This window comes from Coregonus lavaretus (genome assembly GCF_964263955.1).
Source record: "Coregonus lavaretus genome assembly, chromosome: 11".
Lineage (NCBI taxonomy): Eukaryota > Metazoa > Chordata > Actinopteri > Salmoniformes > Salmonidae > Coregonus > Coregonus lavaretus.
Genome location: NC_139998.1, coordinates 38,895,569 through 38,913,184, shown reverse-complemented (window position 1 = coordinate 38,913,184; position 17,616 = coordinate 38,895,569). Strand labels below are relative to the sequence as shown.

General features: G+C 44.2%; 1 pseudogene across 1 annotated transcript; it reads right to left on the bottom strand.

Annotated features, from left to right (window-relative positions):
• Positions 1 to 373: 373 nt before the first annotated feature.
• Positions 374 to 17,616, bottom strand: LOC311137541 (kelch domain-containing protein 4-like; annotated as a pseudogene). The gene is made up of 9 exons (XR_014615458.1): positions 17,554 to 17,616; positions 17,364 to 17,462; positions 7,440 to 7,550; positions 7,232 to 7,307; positions 6,826 to 6,967; positions 6,570 to 6,644; positions 4,186 to 4,888; positions 3,978 to 4,094; positions 374 to 838 (listed from the first exon to the last, which is right to left on the bottom strand). The product of XR_014615458.1 is annotated as a kelch domain-containing protein 4-like (transcript).

The window sequence follows — 17,616 nt, the reverse complement described above, 5'->3', positions numbered from 1 at the left end:
ATTTTCATTGTAAAGTCATGTCTTTCTACTCAATAACACAACTCATTTTACCAATCTGGGAGGTAAAGTCATTAAAGTATTAAATAATTTAGCTGTGTATTTTGGATGGAATCAAGGCATTATAATGTACCAGAGGCCACCAAAATAAAGCTTGTTCTGCATAAAAGAAAATATTCACTTTATATCTTAAATACAACACAAACTCTGGGAAAGACCAACCAGTTATTATCAAGAAGAACCTTTTGAACACCAAACATAGAGGCCTTCACCATCAAAAAGATTACAGAGACAGAATTCAGAATTCATATGGTTAGATGTTTAATGTCAAATTGGTTTAGAAAACAATAATCCAAGGGGGTAAGCAATGACAATGAGTTTCTTACCATCTTCTTTGAAGATAGGAAACTACAAACTAATTCCAGATACAATACAGTATACATACTGTGGTGTAGTCCAACTGACAAAACAAAAGCATATTTTATTGCAGTTAGGCCTATTGTACAAAGGCAGGGGGGTTATGAAGGCAAATAATGTTTACAAGTCTTCAGTTTACAGCACCCTCATCCCTCCCAATGGCACACACTACTTTCTGGATCCACACACACACACACACACACACCTAAAAAAGGAAGGAAGATACACATGCACACCGACACCCTGGCTCACTGCTGGTCTTCATAGAACACCTTGGCAATGGCTATGTCCACTTTCTGCATCTTCTTGTCTTTGGCCTCTGTGCCCATGTTAACCCGGGCCAGGCCTACCCAATACTGCTCTGTACGACTCTGGAAGTCTTCCAGTGCTTCACCTGGCTGCACTGGGGGGTGCTCTTCCTCATCTGTAAAAACAGAGACACACACACGCACAAACATGCACGCAGGCACACACAGATGAGAGAAGAGAATGTTTGTTACCGCAGCTGCCAACACTACTGCAACTGACATTGTGTTTAGATTAGGGCTGTGGCTGTCATGAAATTTCGTCAGCTGGTGATTGTCAAGCAAATAACTGCCGGTCTCACGGTAATTGACCGTTAATTAACATAAACAAGTTTAGCATCTCCTAGCTTCCACACATAGCCTACAAGCCACTGATGCAGACCCTTGGAACATCTACATTTTAAAAAGTCGAATAAATCCATGTAATATAGCCTACACCTTCACAATGAATCCATTATTTATTTTAGACAGGTCTAAAGAAACATGATATGAAGAAAATGTAGCCTATTTCAAAAGAACAGAATAGCATACTCTGAGATGTCCTGATGTTAGGTCTTGATCTGGCTATGCCATATGGCTGTGGGCTACACTAGTTTTTTTAGCAGACAAGATTTGCTTTAAATTCCGTGGCATTATTTTATAGTATGAAGAATACAATTGAACAAAGATGAATAAAATAGAAAATATATTTTCTCCAAATGATTTGAAGGAGTGCGCACATGCGGCTATTCTGTGTTGAGCGGTTAACAAATAAATAGGTACTCCTATATGCTTAATTTAGAGTAATGCACACTAACAAAATCCATGCCTTTTGCGGCCAGTGGCCGTTATGCCCTTGGGCTAAATATAATAATTATATAATTCCCTTCTCGCTGAGTGCTGCGTGCTCCGAAGCACCTCTCACTCACATGGCTCTCCATCACCTGATCGGGTCTTTCTCACAGGCTACAAGTGATGACAGAAACATTGGGGACGCAACTGCGCGCGTCCTTATCCAATTCCAAGGTGCATATTGAAGATATTGGAAGAACTGTCCACATTTACTTTTCATCAGCCAACAAGATGAGTAGGCCTAACGAACAGCAAAAGCACTAGCCTATATAAATCTACTATCCCCCATAGTACAAAAGTTGACCTATTCTATTCTGTGTGAGAAATAAATATTACAAACATAGTCTAGAAATAAATATTACAAACATAGTCTGGGACAGTTGTGGGATGCGATAGATCTCAAATTAATAAAACCACTAACATCAACAACAACAAAAAATTACGCAATGAGGCTGACGCAACAGATCAGAACGTTTAGCTTAAAATGTTGATCAACTATTAGGCTATTTCTTCACATTTTAAGCGCAGCAATGCGCACACGACAGCAGGCTATAAGCGCAAATGTTCCATTAGCGGGAAAACACCATTATCAAAAGTGACTGCAAATGCGATTATGCATGTAAAGCTTTTATTATAAAGGTGCATTTTTATGGGGAAAATGATCTTCCCCAAACTTGAAACTCACGCGCTGCTTATGTATGCCAGTTAGGCATATTAATATACTTCATTTCAATAAGTTATTTGGACACTTTAGTAGTTATACAAACCTTATCAACACATACACAGTAAGGGGAAAAAGTATTTGATCCCCTGCTGATTTTGTACGTTTGCCCACTGACAAAGACATGATCAGTCAATTTTAATGGTAGGTTTATTTTAACAGTGAGAGACAGAATAACAACAACAAAATCCAGAAAAACGCATGTCAAAAATGTTATAAATTGATTTGCATTTTAATGAGGGAAATAAGTATTTGACCCCTCTGCAAAACATGACTTAGTACTTGGTGGCAAAACCCTTGTTGGCAATCACGTAATGATGGTGTTGGAGTCGTGCTTGGCCACGCATTTGTGGGTGAACAGGGAGTACAGGAGGGGACTAAGCACGCAACCCTTAGGGGCCCCCGTGTTGAGGATCAGCGTGGTAGATGTGTTGTTGCTTTCCCTTATCACCTGGGGGCGGCCTGTCAGGAAGTACAGGATCCAGTTGCAGAGTCCCAGAGTCCTTAGCTTAGTGATGAGCTTTGTGGGCACTAGGGTGTTGAACGCTGAGCTGTATTCAATGAACAGCATTCTCACATAGGTGTTCCTTTTGTCCAGGTGGGAAAGGGCAGTGTGGAGTGCGATTGAGATTGAGTCATCTGTGGATCTGTTGGGGCGGTATGGGAATTGGAGTGGATCTAGGGTTTCCGGGATGATGTTATTGATGTGAGCCATGACCAGCCTTTCAAAGCACTTCATGGCTACCGACATGAGTGCTACGGGGTGGTAGTCATTTAGGCAGGTTACCTTCGCTTTCTTGGGCACAGGGACTATGGTGGTCTGCTTGAAACATAGGTAGGTATTACAGACTCGGTCAGGGAGAGGTTGAAAATGTCAGTGAAGACACTTGCCAGTTGGTCCGCGCATGCTCCGAGTACACGTCCTGGTAATCCTTCTGGCCCCGCGGCCTTGTGAATGTTGACCTCTTTAAAGGTCTTGCTCACATCGGCTACGGAGAGCGTGATCACACAGTCGTCCAGAACAGCTGGTGCTCTCATGCATGCTTCAGTGTTGCTTTCCTCGAAGCGAGCATAAAAGCCATTTAGCCCGTCTGGTTGTAACTCCTGTTGTAAAGAGAAGCAATGTGCTTAATATTTGGAAAGTTGAAAACGAAATATAGTAGGCCTAGCCTATAGAAAGCTGATGGGATCCTCCCATCACTCTGTTCTCTCATGCAATTGCATAGCCTATAGAAATGTTGCGCAAAATGAGCTCATGGGCTCTCATGAAGTGTTTGATTAGATTTTCGATTTCCTTTGCATTGATGTCAGAGTGATTAGGGACAATAGAGTGATGAGTAGCAGGCAGTTAGCAAGTTTGGTAGGCTACTAATGACCATCAGCAGCATCAGAGCTTGGAGAAGCCTAATTACCGTGACTAAACGGTCACATGGAATTTGACTGCCTTCATGACTCGTGACTGCCGGTGTGGCGGTAATACGGTCACCGCAACAGCCCTAGTTTAGACAGCACTGCCCCTTGAGGCTTTCTATAAGAGGCTTTTGGCTTCGGCTTTGATGCAACCTTTTCACTGCTCTAGTGGTTCATTCTACGACAACTGGGTACAAATAATACAAATACAACCAGCACCATTGAACACATGAAGAGCAGAATAAAGGAGGGTTAGAAACAGACACAGAACAGAATAGATGGATATTTCTCATTACCTTCTTCATCACTCTCCTCTTCAGATTCCTCCTCTTCATCATCACCTTCTTTAGCCTCCTCATTGTCCTCCTCATCGTCCTCTGAGTCAGACCAGTTGTCCAGCCACACTTGGGTCTCTGCAGAGAGAAGGGGTCACTGTGATCATGAACACAACCTCCATCCCACAGAAACACACAGACAGAAAAGGCCAGTTTCCCCCTGACTTACTGGGGTCCAGCACCTCCCACTGGTCCATCTTGTGGAGGTCCAGACAGTACAGGTAGTTGAGGGTGAACTGGCGGTCTCCCACCTCAAACACACCCCCATACAAATACAGCTTCTCATATTTCACTGTTGCCATACCGCTGGAGCGGGCACAGGGCTCCACCAGTATGTCTGAGGCACCTTCACCTTCTTCCTTCTCCTCGCTCTCCTCTTCCACCTGTGTCCCAGGAATTACTTCCTTGATGGTCCGTCTTCAGCAACGTCCCCCACGGCCCCTGTGCTTCTGCCCCTTCCTCCTCCTGCCCCTCCTCTAACCCCTCCCCCTGCTCTCCTCCCTTCTTCCCCTGTCGACGCTTCCTATTTTCCGATTTACAGCCATGGACAAGGAGAGGGAGAAACAGGTCAACAATAATATTAACAGTTAAAATTGTCCAAGTAAACCTACTATTTACTGTATTTTTCCAAAATTGAGGGATCCAGAGTTTCCAGCGTTTACCTTGAGCTGAGCAGGGAACCAGCGCTTCTTGTTGATGTCATACTGGTAGAGGTCGTTGTAGAAGTACCCCTCCAGAGTCTCATTTTCCTCCTCTTCATACACCCATCCGAAGAGCAGTGTCCGGCGCATAGGCCCCACAGCCAGGGAGAAGCCCGGCCGGGGGGGTAGGCTTGGAGCCCGAGGGACTGACCCGGGACAACGACAACTTCTCTGGAGGGGACAGGGAAAAAAACACATGCAGAGAAAATGAAGAAATTGTATTACTGTGAATAGAAATCACATTGCCTCTCTGTCCTGGGTTTTATATGTCCAGGCTAGTCTGTAGCCAATCGTTTAAGGTTAAGTCATACAGTGCATTTGGAAAGTATTCAGACCCCTTGAATTTTTCCACATTTTGTTACGTTACAGCCATATTCAAAAATGGATTAAATTACTTCTTTCCCTCATCAATCTACACACAATACCCCATGATGACAAAGCGAAGCATTCAGACCATTTGCTATGAGACTCGAAACTGAGCTCAGGTGCATCCTGTTTCCATTGATTATCCTTGATATGTTTCTACAACTTGATTGGAGTCCACTTGTGGTAGATTCAATTGATTGGACATGATTTGGAAAGGCACACACCTGTCTATATAAGGTCTCACAAGTGACAGTGCATGTCAGAGCAAAAACCAAGCCATGAGGTCGAAGGAATTGTCTGTAGAGCTCTGAGATAGGATTGTGTCGAGGTACAGATCTGGGGAAAGGTACCAAAAAATGTCTGCAGCATTGAAGGACCCCAAGAACACAGTGGCCTCCATCATTCTTAAATGGAAAAAGTTTGGAACCACCAAGACTCTTCCTAGAACTGGCCGCCCGGCCAAACTGAGCAATCGGGGGAGAAGGGCCTTGGTCAGGGAGGTCCCCAAGAACCTGATGGTCACACTGATAGAGCTCCAGAGTTCCTCTGTGGAGATGGGAGAACCTCCCAGAAGGACAACCATCTCTGCAGCACTCCACCAATCAGGCCTTTATGGTAGAGTGGCCAGACGGAAGCCACTCCTCAGTAAAAGGCACATGACAGCCCGCTTGGAGTTTGCCAAAAGGCACCTAAAGGACTCTCAGACCATGAGAAACAAGATTCTGTTCTTTGGCCTGAATGCCAAGCGTCACGTCTGGAGTAAACCTGGCACCATCCCTACGGTGAAGCATGGTGGTGGCAGCATCCTGCTGTGGGGATGTTTTTCAGCATCAGGGACTGGGAGACTTGTCGGGATTGAGGGAAAGATGAACGGAGCAGAGAGATCCTTCATGAAAACCTGCTCCAGAGTGCTCAGGACCTCAGACTGGGGTGAAGGTTCACCTTCCAACAGGACAACGACCCTAAGCATACAGCCAAGACAATGCAGGAGTGGCTTCGGGACAAGTCTCTGAATGGCCTTGAGTGGCCCAGCCAGAGCCCAGACTTGAACCTGATCGAACATCTCTGGAGAGACCTGAAAATAGCTGTGCAGCGATGCTCCCCATCCGACCTGACAGAGCTTGAGAGGATCTGCAAAGAAGAATGAGAGAAACTCCTCAAATACAGGTGTGCCAAGCTTGTAGTGTCATACCCAAGAAGACTCAAGGCTGTAATCGCTGCCAAAGGTTCTTCAACAAAGTACTGAATAAAGGGTCTGAATACTTATGTACATGTGATATTTTCTTTTTTTATATATATATAAATTTGCAAACATTTCTAAAAACCTGTTTTTGCTTTGTCATTATGGGGTATTGTGTGTAGATTGATGAGGGGGGAAAAACCATTTAATCAATTTTAGAATAAGGCTGTAACGTAACAAAATGTGGAAAAAGTCAAGGGGTCTGAATACTTTCCGAATGCACTGTAAGTATAAGCATCACTGTACCTTGTTCTTCTATGCCATCTTTATCGAGCAGAAACATGTCAGAGTGGATGGTTCCCTTTTCCACAACTTTCTTAGCTTTTCAAAAAGGCAACAACAAAACACAACTTTCATCAAAATGGCATGGACTCATTCAAAGACACGTCGCATCTATCTCAATATCATATTGCTTAAATTAACATGCACAGACTTACGACCCTCTTGCGCACCCACACACATGCACGCACAAAGACAAACACACACACCACTTTGGATTAACCTTCGTAGATGCTGACCCCGGAGCCATCAGGGGCAGAGGTAATCTTGCAGGCAGAGCGAGGGGAGGGGCCGGTGCCAGAGGGGAAGAGGCGACTCAAGGTGAAGTCCAGACTGAAGGCGTGCATGTCGTTGATAGAAGTTGACTATCAACAGACAAGCAGAAGACTAATGTAGTTAATAAATCCCTAGGATGGAGATTTAATACCGGCAGATTATCATTAATTTTCCATATTTCAATAACAGCGGCAGGCCGGAAGCTTCTAAAAAATATTGTGAAATGGTATTTTGGCCTCAGCCATAAACTCTCCGCAACTATTTTCTCTTCTCTTATTTCCTACAATTACAATTACTCCTCCTATTACCTGTCATTACCTGACACAATAGCTCCTCCCATCATCTCTCCTTACCTGGCACTTTTGTGGAAACTGTCTCTTACTCAGGACCATACGATGGCCACTCCTACCAGAGGGGGCACCTGGAACCCTGGGTTACAGACAACACTTACACTCACACACACTGACATGACAGGTACACCTACTGTAGTAGCACCTCAAACACAAACCCACTCTACTACTACAGTAACAGCATTGCACCCAAAGACACCTGGCCACTCACTTGATCTGTTCCCAGGTGTTTGTGGAAAGATGAAGCACCCAGAGGTCTTTGTAGTGGTAGAACTCCCCCCAAACACCCACAGCTGCCCCCTGCCTGAGGAACTACCACCGCCTGCAGGAGGGAGAGAGAGAGAGAGATGGAGAGAGTTAGAGGGCGAGAGTTATCAGATCGATACCGTCTACCCTGGCAATCTCGCAAATCTCTTCATAGTTGTATCAGGGCATTGTCTGCCCCCTGGTGTCGAAAAGGGAGAACGACAGATCAATGGGCAGGCTGCCAACAGAGACCCGCAGTGAGAGGAATCATTGCACCACAAGTAGAACAAAGGTGTGAAAAAATGGTGAGCTCCCAAACAACGTTCCGAGCTGTCTAATTGACACTAGAGAGTAAAGGTAGGCTCCTGGCAGAAGGCAGGGGGCGGATATGGTTAGCTCTGTAGAGTAAAGAGGATGGAGGTAAAGATGATGGTTGGACACCATCTGAAATATAACTATTGCGCACCACTGCACTGTAGGGAGATGAGTAGCAAGCGGTGGCTGTGCGCTCATTCGCGACACTGCTCGCTCTGTTTGCTACAAATACACAGAGTAACTTCTCACTCTGATATTAAAGGGATAGTGCGAGATTTTGGCAATTAATACATTTTGGCCTGTCCTGTGGGCGAAAACAGCTCGTTGATGAGAGAGGGTGAAGGAGAATGGCAAGAATTGCGCAAACTAACAGACCAATAAGGGCGCAGTACAACAGTGGTGTGCAAAACGGCATCTCAGAACGCACAACTCGTCTATCCTTGGCACGGATGGGCTATTGCAGCAGAAGACCACACCTGGTTCCACTCCTTCCAGCTAAAAACAAGAAGAAGCGGCTCCAGTGGGCATGCAATCACCAACATTGGACAATTGAGGAGTGGAAAAACGTCACCTGGTCAGACGAATCCCAGCTGCTGTTGCATCATTCTGATGGCAGATTCAGGCTTTGGCATAAGCAGCATGAGTCCATGGCCCCATCCTGCCTGGTGTCAACGGTACAGGCTGGTGAGGTGGTGTAATGATGTGGGGAATGTTTTCAAGGCACACGTTTGGTCCCTTGATACCAATTGAGCAACGTTTTACTGCCACACCTTGTAGAATCCATTCCCTGAATAATTCAGAATGTTCTGGAGGCAAAGGGGGGTCCACCCGGTAGTAGATGGGTGTACCTAATAAACGGGCACCTGAGTGTATATTCAGTCAATAAAAACAAGGGCCATTTGAGAATCATTCATTGAAACCGGCAGGGTCACAGAGGCGCTTTGCAGTGGCAAAAGATGTGATGCGAGATTGTTGCTGCTTGTTCCCTTCCAAGAACATTTCATTGTGAAAAGCATATGATTTGTCAAGAAGCTAGTTGTGCTGTGATAGGAGAGCTTGATAGTGATCTTATTTAGCATAATCCTGGCGCGCAGGCCAGGTAGCCTACATTTGTGCGCACTCAAGCGAGTGCGTTCACACATCAGTGACAAGACAGAGAAACCAGACGTGCTCCAAACGAAAGACAATGAAGAAATGTACATAAAACTGGTAAATAAAATGTAATATACCACAACTTCATTATCACAAGTGTTGCGCAGTTTGTGAGCTCTCCAAACAATGTCCACTAAGAGAATGGTATGCAGTATTAATACATTGAATGAACAGAAATTACCTTAACCAAACATTCTAGATTAAATGGGGAAACGGCAATGATTAAAGGTTGCCTACATTTACTACTGGTGATACTTTTTCTATATAGTGGGGAATTCATAAACATTGACAACCAATTCAAACCATGAAAACAATGAATGCACATGAATTTGCGGGAGTCGGTGCGCATGGAGAGAGACGTGCCTAGCATGGAGAGAGACGTGCCTAACATGGAGAGAGACGTGCCTAGCACTTTGTCGCCACACAGTATATAAAAAAAAAAAAGTGATCTCATGTTAAAGATCAAGTTGACGTCAGTCCAAGTACTCGAGTGCTCGATTACTCATTCCCATACTTAATCTCTATCAGATGAGCGAAGCTATCCCAGGTGCTGAATCCTTCATTCACAATTGATAGCCTAATATTGTCACCCATCAGACTATTGTGAATTTAAATCAGGTTACATGTAGGCTACATCTATTATTATATGTGTGAAATTAGTTTTTATACATTTTAGGTATAGTTTCGATTTCAATTTTGTTCTGGACTGTCAGTTGACTAACTGTAGCCCGTCTGTTGCTCTGCACAATTCGTGCCAGCCTCCTTTGTCTTCTTTCATCAATGACCCATTTTCGACCAGCTTTAATATTGCAGATACATTGTGTCTGTAATTGGAGTAAACTAATGGACAACAACAACACTAATGCCCCGTGTACACTAGCACGCTGTAAATTGCTGCTTCAGCCATCCAGAGTGGCTGGCTTGTGGGCGTGCTGGCAGCACGTTCGATCGTGCGTCAAGAATTCAGCATAGCAAGTTTGTATGAAGGTCTGGTTATTCACAGGTAAATAGTAATATGCTCTAAACCGCTCTGGTAACAACCAAACTTTGCTGCCCTGTTTCCAATCGTCCACATGGCTGGGAGAACCTATTCAAGTAAGTAAATACATTTCGAAAATTTAAAAAACCCAATGTATTATAGGCTAACTAGATACAGTGCATGCTAACTCAAATGAGCTGCTAACGTAGCTAGCTAGCAATCTAGCCAACTTTACATACTGTATAGATAGCTAGCTAAGTGAATTAAATTTGACCAGCTACCTAACTTCATATTAGCTACCTATCTTGATGTATTTATCACTGTAAAAAACTAACTCCAAATGCATTTGTAGGTAGCTAGCTAACAGCCATGGAGGAGGGTGAAAGGATAGCAGCCCCATCTGTCAAAGTGAGAGAGTAGGCTATTCCGGATAGGGCAGGTATTTTGTGTAGTTCCAGACCCTAGAAGTGAGGACGGAGATAATAGTAACATAATATTAATTGCGGTCTAATTTGATTATAATGAAGTCTGTTTCTTGTGAGGTTTTCTGTCCTCAGATACAGAGAGCTGTGAAAGCCTGTCTGCAGATGAAGAGGTCCCAATGAAGAGCAGTGGTTCTCAGTCCTGGTCCTGGGGACTCACATTTTTGTTTTTGCCTTAGCACTACACAGCTGATTCAAATAATCAAGTCATCATCAAGCTTCAAGTGGTATTTATGTATTAATTTGTGATCCTTGATATGATCCTGCTTTGTCACATGCTACACATGCACGTGTGTGCACATGCATCTACACTACCGTTCAAAAGTTTGGGGTCACTTAGAATTTTTTTTTTTTTTTTTCGAAAGAAAATAATTTTTGGGTGAATTTAAATAACATCAAATTGATCAGAAATACAGTGTAGACATTGTTAATGTTGTAAATGGCTATTGTAGCTGGAAACGGCTGATTTTTTATGGAATATCTACATAGGCGTACAGAGGCCCATTATCAGCAACCATCAGTCCTGTGTTCCAATGACACGTTGTGTTTTCTAATCCAAGTTTATCATTTTAAAAAGGCTAATTGATCATTAGAAAAACCTTTTGCAATTATGTTAGCACAGCTGAAAACTGTCGTGCTGATTAAAGAAGCAATAAAACTGGCCTTCTTGAGACTAGTTGAGTATCTGGAGCATCAGCAATTGTGGGTTCGATTACAGGCTCAAAATGGCCAGAAACAAATAACTTTCTTCTGAAACTCGTCAGTCTATTCTTGTTCTGAGAAATGAAGGCTATTCCATGCGAGAAATTGCCAAGAAACTGAAGATCTCGTACAACGCTGTTTAGTACTCCCTTCACAGAACAGCGCAAACTGGCTCTAACCAGAATAGAAAGAGGAGTGGGAGGCCCTGGTGCACAACTGAGCAAGAGGACAAATACATTAGAGTGTCTAGTTTGAGAAACAGATGCCTCACAGGTCCTCAACTGGCAGCTTCATTAAATAGTACCCGCAAAACACCAGTCTCAACGTCAACAGTGTAGAGGCGACTCCGAGATGCTGACCTTCTAGGCAGAGTTGCAAAGAAAAAGCCATATCTCAGACTGGCCAATAAAAATAAAAGATGAAGATGGGCAAAAGAACACAGACACTGGACAGAGGAAGATTGGACAAAAGTGTTATGGACAGACTAATCAAAGTTTGAGGTGTTCGGATCACAAAGAAGAACATTTGTGAGACGCAGACCAAATGAAAGGATGTTGGAGGAGTGCTTGATGCCATCTGTCAAGCATGGTGGAGGCAATGTGATGGTCTGGGGGTGCTTTGGTGGTGGTAAAGTGGGAGATTTGTACAGGGTAAAAGGGATCTTGAAGAAGGAAGGCTATCACTCCATTTTGCAACGCCATGCCATACCCTGTGGACGGCGCTTGATTGGAGCCAATTTCCTCCTACAACAGGACAATAACCCAAAGCACAGCTCCAAACTATGCAATAACTATTTAGGGAAGAAGTAGTCAGCTGGTATTCTGTCTATAATGGAATGGCCAGCACAGTCACCGGATCTCAAACCTATTGAGCTGTTGTGGGAGCAGCTTGACCGTATAGTACGTAAGAAGTGCCCATCAAGCCAATCCAACTTGTGGGAGGTGCTTCAGGAAGCATGGCGTGAAATCTCTTCAGATTACCTTAACAAATTGACAACTAGAATGCCAAAGGTCTGCAAGGCTGTAATTGCTGCAGATGGAGGATTCTTTGATGAAAGCAAAGTTTGAAGGACACAATTATTATTTCAATTAAAAATCATTATTTCTAACCTTGTCAGTGACTACATTTCCTATGCATTTTGCTATATTTCCTATTCAAACTCATTTCATGGAAAACAAGGACATTTCTAAGTGACCCCAAACTTTTGAACGGTAGTGTACATTTTACGGACACAGTATATATATATATATATATACAGTCATGGCCAAAATTGTTGGCACCCCTGAAATTTTTCCAGAAAATGAAGTATTTCTCACAGAAAAGTATTGAAATTACACATGTTTTGCTATGCACATGTTTATTTCCTTTGTGTGTATTGGAATAACACAAAAAAAAACAGGAAAAAAGCAAATTTGACATAATTTCACACAAAACTAAAAAAATGGGCCGGACAAAGTTATTGGCACCCTTTCAAAATTGTGGATAAATAAGTTTGTTCCAAGCATGTGATGCTCCTTTAAACTCACCTGGGGCAAGTAACAGGTGTGGGCAATCTAATAATCACACCTGAAAGCAGATAAAAAAGAAGAGAAGTTGACTCAGTCTTTGCATTGTGTTTCTGTGTGTGCCACACTAAGCATGGAGAACAGAAAGAGGAAAAGAGAACTGTCTGAGGACTTGAGAACCAAAATTGTGGAAAAATATCAACAATCTCAAGGTTACAAGTCCATCTCCAGAGATCTAGATGTTCCTTTGTCCACAGTGCGCAACATGATCAAGAAGTTTGCAACCCATGGCACTGTAGCTAATCTCCCTGGACGTGGACGGAAGAGAAAAATTGATGAAAGGTTGCAACGCAGGATAGTCCGGATGGTGGATAAGCAGCCCCAAACAAGTTCCAAAGAAATTCAAGCTGTCCTGCAGGCTCAGGGTGCATCAGTGTCAGCGCGAACTATACGTCGAAATTTGAATGAAATGAAACGCTATGGCAGGAGACCCAGGAGGACCCCACTGCTGACACAGAGACATAAAAAAGCAAGACTACAGTTTGCCAAAATGTACATGAGTAAGCCAAATTCCTTCTGGGAGAACGTCTTATGGACAGATGAGACCAAGATAGAGCTTTTTGGTAAAGCACATCGTTCTACTGTTTACCGAAAATGTAATGAAGCCTTCAAAGAAAAGAACACAGTACCTACAGTCAAATATGGTGGAGGTTCAAAGATGTTTTGGGGTTGTTTTGCTGCCTCTGGCACTGGGTGCCTTGACTGTGTGCAAGGCATCATGAAATCTGAGGATTACCAAAGGATTTTGGGTCGCAATGTAGGGCCCAGTGTCAGAAAGCTGGGTTTGCGTCCGAGATCATGGGTCTTCCAGCAGGACAATGACCCCAAACATACTTCAAAAAGCACCCAGAAATGGATGGCAACAAAGCGCTGGAGAGTTCTGAAGTGGCCAGCAATGAGTCCAGATCTTAATCCCATTGAACACCTGTGGAGAGATCTTAAAATTGCTGTTGGGAAAAGGCACCCATCCAATATGAGAGACCTGGAGCAGTTTGCAAAAGAAGAGTGGTCCAAAATTCCGGGTGAGAGGTGTAAGAAGCTTATTGATGGTTATAGGAAGCGACTGATTTCAGTTATTTTTTCCAAAGGGTGTGCAACTAAATATTAAGTTAAGGGTGCCAATCATTTTGTCCGGCCCATTTTTTGAGTTTTGTGTGAAATTATGTCAAATTTGCTTTTTTCCTGTTTTTTTTGTGTTATTCCAATACACACAAAGGAAATAAACATGTGCATAGCAAAACATGTGTAATTTCAATACTTTTCTGTGAGAAATACTTCATTTTCTGGAAAAATTTCAGGGGTGCCAACAATTTTGGCCATGACTGTATATACTGCTCAAAAAAATAAAGGGAACACTTAAACAACACAATGTAACTCCAAGTCAATCACACTTCTGTGAAATCAAACTGTCCACTTAGGAAGCAACACTGATTGACAATAAATTTCACATTCTGTTGTGCAAATGGAATAGACAACAGGTGGAAATTATAGGCAATTAGCAAGACACCCCCCAATAAAGGACTGGTTTTGCAGGTGGTGACCACAGACCACTTCTCAGTTCTTATGCTTCCTGGCTGAGGTCTTGGTCACTTTTGAATGCTGGCGGTGCTTTCACTCTAGTGGTAGCATGAGACGGAGTCTACAACCCACACAAGCGGCTCAGGTAGTGCAGCTCATCCAGGATGGCACATCAATGCGAGCTGTGGCAAGAAGTTTTGCTGTGTCTGTCAGCGTAGTGTCCAGAGCATGGATGCGCTACCAGGAGACAGGCCAGTACATCAGGAGACGTGGAGGAGGCCGTAGGAGGGCAACAACCCAGCAGCAGGACTGCTACCTCCGCCTTTGTGCAAGGAGGAGCAGGAGGAGCACTGCCAGAGCCCTGCAAAATGACCTCCAGCAGGCCACAAATGTGCATGTGTCTGCTCAAACGGTCAGAAACAGACTCCATGAGGGTGGTATGAGGGCCCGACGTCCACAGGTGGGGGTTGTGCTTACAGCCCAACACCGTGCAGGACGTTTGGCATTTGCCAGAGAACACCAAGATTGGCAAATTCGCCACTGGCGCCCTGTGCTCTTCACAGATGAAAGCAGGTTCACACTGAGCACATGTGACAGAGTCTGGAGACGCCGTGGAGAACGTTCTGCTGCCTGCAACATCCTCCAGCATGACCGGTTTGGCGGTGGGTCAGTCATGGTGTGGGGTGGCATTTCTTTGGGGGGCCTCCATGTGCTCGCCAGAGGTAGCCTGACTGCCATTAGGTACCGAGATGAGATCCTCAGACCCCTTGTGAGACCATATGCTGGTGCGGTTGGCCCTGGGTTCCTCCTAATGCAAGACAATGCTAGACCTCATGTGGCTGGAGTGTGTCAGCAGTCCCTGCAAGAGGAAGGCATTGATGCTATGGACTGGCCCGCCCGTTCCCCAGACCTGAATCCAATTGAGCACATCTGGGACATCATGTCTCGCTCCATCCACCAACGCCACGTTGCACCACAGACTGTCCAGGAGTTGGCGGATGCTTTAGTCCAGGTCTGGGAGGAGATCCCTCAGGAGACCATCCACCACCTCATCAGGAGCATGCCCAGGCGTTGTTGGGAGGTCATACAGGCACGTGGAGGCCACACACTACTGAGCCTAATTTTGACTTGTTTTAAGGACATTACATCAAAGTTGGATCAGCCTGTAGTGTGGTTTTCCACTTTAATTTTGAGGGCGACTCCAAATCCAGACCTTCATGGGTTGATAAATTTGATTTCCATTGATAATTTTTGTGTGATTTTGTTGTCAGCACATTCAACTATGTAAAGAAAAAAGTATTTAATAAGATTATTTCATTCATTCAGATCTAGGATGTGTTATTTTAGTGTTCCCTTTATTTTTATATTCAAAGAGCTGTCAAAGGACACCAGAAACAAAATTGTAGACCTGCACCAGGCTGGGAAGACAATCTGCAATAGGTAAGCAGCTTGGTTTGAAGAAATCAACTGTGGGAGCAATTATTAGGAAATGGAAGACATACAAGACCACTGATAATCTCCCTCGATCTGGGGCTCCACGCAAGATCTCACCCCGTGGGATCAAAATGATCACAAGAACGATGAGCAAAAATCCCAGAACCACACGGGGGGACCTAGTGAATGACCTGCAGAGAGCTGGGACCAAAGTAACAAAGCCTACCATCAGTAACACACTACGCCGCCAGGGACTCAAATCCTGCAGTGCCAGACGTGTCCCCCTGCTTAAGTCAGTACATGTCCAGGCCCGTCTGAAGTTTGCTAGAGTGCATTTGGATGATCCAGAAGAGGATTGGGAGAATGTCATATGGTCAGATGAAACCAAAATATAACTTTTTGGTAAAAACTCAACTCGCCGTGTTTGGAGGACAAAGAATGCTGAGTTGCATCCAAAGAACACCATACCTACTGTGAAGCATGGGGGTGGAAACATCATAATTTGGGGCTGTTTTTCTGCAAAGGGACCAGGACGACTGATCCGTGTAAAGGAAAGAATGAATGGGGCCATGTATCGTGAGATTTTGAGTGAAAACCTCCTTCCATTAGCAAGGGCATTGAAGATTAAACGTGGCTGGGTCTTTCAGCATGACAATGATCCCAAACACACCGCCCGGGCAACGAAGGAGTGGCTTCGTAAGAAGCATTTCAAGGTCCTGGAGTGGCCTAGCCAGTCTCCAGATCTCAACCCCATAGAAAATCTTTGGAGGGAGTTGAAAGTCTGTGTTGCCCAGCGACAGCCCCAAAACATCACTGCTCTAGAGGAGATCTGCATGGAGGAATGGGCCAAAATACCAGCAACAGTGTGTGAAAACCTTGTGAAGACTTATAGAAAACGTTTGACCTGTGTCATTGCCAACAAAGGGTAGATAACAAAGTATTGAGATACTTTTGTTATTGACCAAATACTTATTTTCCACCATAATTTGCAAATAAATTCATAAAAAATCCTACAATGTGATTTTCTGAATATTTTTTCCTCATTTTGTCTTTCATAGTTGACGTGTACCTATGATGAAAATTACAGGCCTCTCTCATCTTTTTAAGTGGGAGAACTTGCACAATTGGTGGCTGACTAAATACTTTTTTCCCCCACTGTGTGTGTGTGTGTGTATATATATATATATATATATATATGAGAGAGAGAGAAGTATCCTATTTTTTTGAGTGGTGGCAACGATTTAGCAGCGGCGGCCCGTCTTGGCTGAATGAATGTAGGGGAAGCACTGAGGTTTCAAATCAAATTATATTGACTAGTGTGCCATTATTAAAGTGGCCAGTGATTTCAAGTCTATGTATATGGGGCAGCAGCCTCTAAGGTGCAAGGTTACGTAACCGGGTGGAAGCTGCCTAGTGATGGCTATTTCTAGTGATGACAATTTAACAGTCTGTTGGCCTTGAGATAGAAGCTGTTTTTCAGTCTCTCGGCCCCAGCTTTGATGCACCTGTACTGACCTCGCCTTCTGGATGATAGCTGGGTGAACAGGTAGTGGCTCGGGTGGCTGTTGTCCTTGATGATCTTTTTGGCCTTCCTGTGACATTGGGCACTGTAGGTGTCCTGGAGGGCAGGTAGTTTGCTCCCGGTGATGCGTTGGGCAGACCACACCACCCTCTGGAGAGCCCTGCGGTTGGGGGTGGTGCAGTTGCCATACCAGGCTGTTTATAGGGAGGTACAGAGTTACCTGGTGAGCACAGCATCGTGGAGGAGGGTTGGGGATGTCTGACATAACCCAGGTGTCCTTCTTTATGTTATAGAAGAACAGGTCGTTGTAAAGGTATGTCTGAAAGAAGGAAAAGAAACCCACTGTCAACTAAAAATATATTCAGATTTTTTTTTAAGGACAAAAGGTGTTCAAGGTATAGGACTCTTACCTTTTTGCCATTGAAGAACTCGCCCCCAAAGAAGATCAGTTCGTCCTTGTCGGGGTGTGCTGA